Genomic DNA, 4,342 nt, shown 5'->3' with positions numbered 1-4,342 from the left:
CGTTTGTGGTGTGAATTTGGAAATCAGACTGTTCAAGCAAGGATGGTGTAGCGGCGGCGACATCCTCATAGTCGACCTGTGTCCTCAGTCTCCGCCGTTGCGACGGCGTTTGCTCCAGCGCCGGCGTGGAGTTTGGGAGGTAGTCCAAGAGCGGATGCAGATTGTGATCTGCATCGATGACATCTGGCAGATGGTGGATCTGGGTTCGTGGTTCGTGGCAGGTAGATATGGTTTCCTCCTCCAGCGTCTTAGTTGGGCGGGGGTGCCAGATCTGGAGTTTGATGACGTGTCCGGGGTGTTCCCCGGTCTGATTCATTCAACGGCAATGGCTTCGCCTTTATTGACGAGCCACCTTGGAGGTCCGCGAAGCTGCATATCAACGATGAAGCCGCGTCGAGCTCGAGTATGGAGGTGCTCCGTCATTTTCTCCTTTGGTGTCTGTCATGGTGGTGCCAGAGGCGGGTGACGAATGTTGGTGTCAAGCTCAGAGGATTCTTCAGTCTTGTTTGTAATTTTACTTCTCGGCTGGTGTTCCTATGTGCAAAGGCTAGCATTCTGCTGTCTTTTCAGTTTTGTGAGGTCGATATGTAACTAAGAACCTTATGATATATATGAGACACATATTACCATAAAAAAAAGGATTGCGCTATACAAGTGGCACGCAGGCCTAGCAACCGTTGAGATCCAAAAGAACAGGGACGGGCACAGCAGAAAACGGACTAGGGTACGTAGGCTGCTACTCAATTTTTGAACCGTTGATTCCCGATCGGACCACGCAGACCACCCTCCAATCCCCAATCCAATGCTACGGAATCGAGCAGACGCCGCCGCCGCCGCAGCAGGCGTCTCCGGCCTCCCGCCGGACATGCTAGCCAACATCCAAGCTCGCCTGTGCCTCATCGACCGCCTCGCCTTCGCCGCCGCCTTCCACATGCCGGAGGCGCCGTGCCTCGTCCTCCCTAGCGACGCCTACCGCCACGCTCTTCTTGCTCGCGGACCGCCGCTCCGCCGTCGTGCGCGCCCCGGGCCTGTTGGAAACACACCCTCAGGATCAATCACATCAAATCACATGAACACACGCGCACAAAAAAACTGATAGCCAAGGGCTCGTATCGTGCCCTTTGTTTTTCTCTTTATTTCTATTTTCTCCTTTTCTTTGTGTTACAAAACTCACGCACCTGCCTCTACTTACTGGGTCCGACTATGTTACATCTAGATGTAAGATAATATCTCACATCTAACAATGTCACATATAAGGATGATGTCAATGCCACCTCACTTAATCATTTTTTTGTTTGTTTGATTTTGTTTGTCAAAGCACAGAACAAACAAATCAGCTTGTGCGTACGTCCGCTGGGTGGGCTGGCCTGTACGTTAAGCCACTACTTTAGTTTTACTGGTACGGCACATCTGATCTCTAGCTTTTCGTATAAAGAAAAACTGATCGCTAGCTTTGAACAGTGCTACCAGGATTTGTCTGTTCTTGCGCTGATCGCTATATTCTTACACAGTACGTCTCTGATCGCTAGCTTCCAGTAGTCTACAAACGAAAATAAAAACTTCTGCCTTTTGGTTGCGAGTCAAATATTAGACTTGCAACTGGGATGAAAAACAAAATGCACGCCTAGTTGCGAGTTGAGGGGTTGGTTTGCAATGGGGAGAACTATGAGCCCAGTTGCGAGTCGAAGGTAGACTTGCAACTGGGACAACTACGAAACTACGAGTCCAGTTGTGAATCAGTGGTCGACTTGCAATTGGGACGACATCAAAACTATGGGCCCGGTTGCGACTCAAGGGTGGACTTGCAACTGGAATGAAAAACAAACATATACAGTTGCGACTCAAATGTGGACTTGCAACTGAGACACTATGAAACTAAGAGCCTAGTTACGAGTCGAGGGTAGACTTGCAACTGTGATGAAACACAAAAACTGCAAGCCCAATTGCGAGTAAAGGGTGGACTTGCAACTGAGATGAAAATCAAAACACATCCCAGTTGCGAGTCAAGAATGGACTTGCAACTAGGACAACAACAAACTATGGGCGCAATTGCGAGTCAAGGGTGGGCTTGCGACTGGGATGAAAAACAAAACACAAGCCTAGTTGCGAGTCGAAGGTTGGCTTGCAACTGAGACACTACGAAAACTACGAGCCTAGTTACGAGTCAAGAATTTACTTGCAACTGGGATGAAAAATAAATACATACGTAGTTGCAAGTTGAGGATGAACTTGCAACTGAGACAACTAATTTATGATACGAGTTGCAAGTTAAAGGCGCACAACTCCATTAGGTGGATGAAAAGGGAGCCGGTGACGAAATGCGAGTGGATGAAGGATGGAACAGTTCCTCCATTGGATGGATGATATACTGGAGTGTCAAAACACACGCCGTGGACAAACAAAAAACAGCTCGCTAGCCAATAACGTGAAAAAACAAAATAGACAACGGCCCGCCACACTCGTAAGGAGTTGTACACGGCCACCGACCCACCGTGCCCAGAAAGCGAGGTGCGAGCCAGCACACGAATGAATCAGAACGGTTTGCGCGAATCTAAAGACAATAAGGATCCAATGGTTCAGAACTTAGATGTGAGATAGCTATCTCACGTCTAGATGTGAAAAAGCAAAACCGCTACTTATATATCCCGGCGGCCGACCCAAACATCCTATACCGACTCGTACATCAACTCCTAACATCACACGGACATTGACTCAAGTCCTAAACCGGAATCTCCTAATCTAATCACCGGCAAGCTTGATCACAAGCCTAACATGACTCCAACTCTAACTTCTATAGCGTAAAATACCTGGTACACTTCTACTTGGATACACGGCTAGTTACTACTGCTAGCCGGACTCTTTGCTTAACATGACCACTTTGCAAACTAAACTTTAAACTTGTTTGAATTAACCTAACATTCACCCCCTAATCCAAACATCTGACTTTTTACTCGACGAGGCACGCAGATGATCGCCTCTTCATCTTATCCCGTCGATTGCCTCCGGTGATGCGACTTACCGGACATCAGCTTCTCTCTTCTTGCAACGATGGCCACCACGTCATCACCATTATACTTTTGTGCCGACTTGAAAAACTGAAACCAACGATTACCCGGACTACCAGCCACGCTGCCACAACTTAGCGTGCTACATGCAGACTAAATGCATAGCCTCATGCAGGAACTCAACTTAACCGGTGCGCGTCCTCTTCACGTTGATCTCCATCTTCTCGACGACTACTTGCTCACACACGGGGAGACACATCTCTTCACCCGCCACATCTTCAATCTTTCTCATTGTCGCCGATGCCACGTCTTATCGAACGACACCTCCTGTCCAGCGGCAACACAACTCGTCATATACGTGCAACTCACCTCCACCGTATATGAACTCGCCGGAACTCCACGACCACGAACGAAAACGCAAGGCACAAATTCCTTTTTCCGCCCGCTCACGCTTGCAATTCTCCCCTGCCAGTGACGCATCTTAACTGCAGCAGAAGATTCACACACCCGAACTCTTGGACGCACCTTACAAGAACTCATGTGCACACCTTGATGACGGCTCACAGCTTCGCCATCTCCACCTTGCACCCTCCAACGATGATCTCGATGATTTCCTCGGTGTCGCAAGTTCGGCACCTCCATAACCATCAACGATCACCAACACCTTGTCGACAACAGCCCTTTTGCCCTCCTCCAGGTCGTTCTGCCGAACGACAATCACTTGTTGCCTCGCTTACGACAATGTCCTTGCCACCTTCTCATTGTCGCTCTGCCGAACGAACAACCGCATGACCCTTCACGTCGCTGCACCACCCAGCGACTAGATCGCCCGTTCCTCCTCGTCGTTGTACCACCCGACGACTATATGGCCCGCCCCGAGGCGCTAGTCGGGTCGCCACCCCGGGGCAAGCGCAGCTTGACCTCAACCTTTCTCTAGATACCAATTGTTGGAAATACGCCCTCAGGATCAATCACATCAAATCACACCAACACACGCGCACAGAAAACCTGATAGCCAAGGGCTCGTATCGTGCCCTTTGTTTTCCTCTTTATTTCTATTTTCTCCTTTTCTTTGTGTTAAAAAACTCACGCACCTGCCTCTACTTATATATCCCGGCGGCCGACCCAAACATCCTATACCTACTCGTACATCAACTCCTATCATCACACGGACATTGACTCAAGTCCTAAACCGGAATCTCCTAATCTAATCACCGGCAAACTTGATCACAAGCCTAACATGACTCCAACTCCAACTTCTATAGCGTAAAATACCTGGTACACTTCTACTTGGATTCACGGCTAGTTACTACTGCTAGCCGGACTCTTTGCTTAAC

General features: G+C 49.0%; 1 long non-coding RNA gene across 1 annotated transcript; it reads right to left on the bottom strand.

The window, feature by feature from the left end:
* Positions 1-606: 606 nt before the first annotated feature.
* LOC123083231 (uncharacterized) lies at positions 607-4,093 on the bottom strand. The gene is made up of 2 exons (XR_006439251.1): positions 3,020-4,093; positions 607-1,028 (listed from the first exon to the last, which is right to left on the bottom strand). It is a non-coding gene; the product is annotated as an uncharacterized lncRNA (long non-coding RNA).
* Positions 4,094-4,342: the final 249 nt, after the last annotated feature.

This window comes from Triticum aestivum, chromosome 4A, assembly GCF_018294505.1.
Source record: "Triticum aestivum cultivar Chinese Spring chromosome 4A, IWGSC CS RefSeq v2.1, whole genome shotgun sequence".
Taxonomy (NCBI): Eukaryota; Viridiplantae; Streptophyta; class Magnoliopsida; order Poales; family Poaceae; genus Triticum; species Triticum aestivum.
Note: the sequence above shows the minus strand (reverse complement) of the source record. Positions and strands in the feature narration are given on the sequence as shown.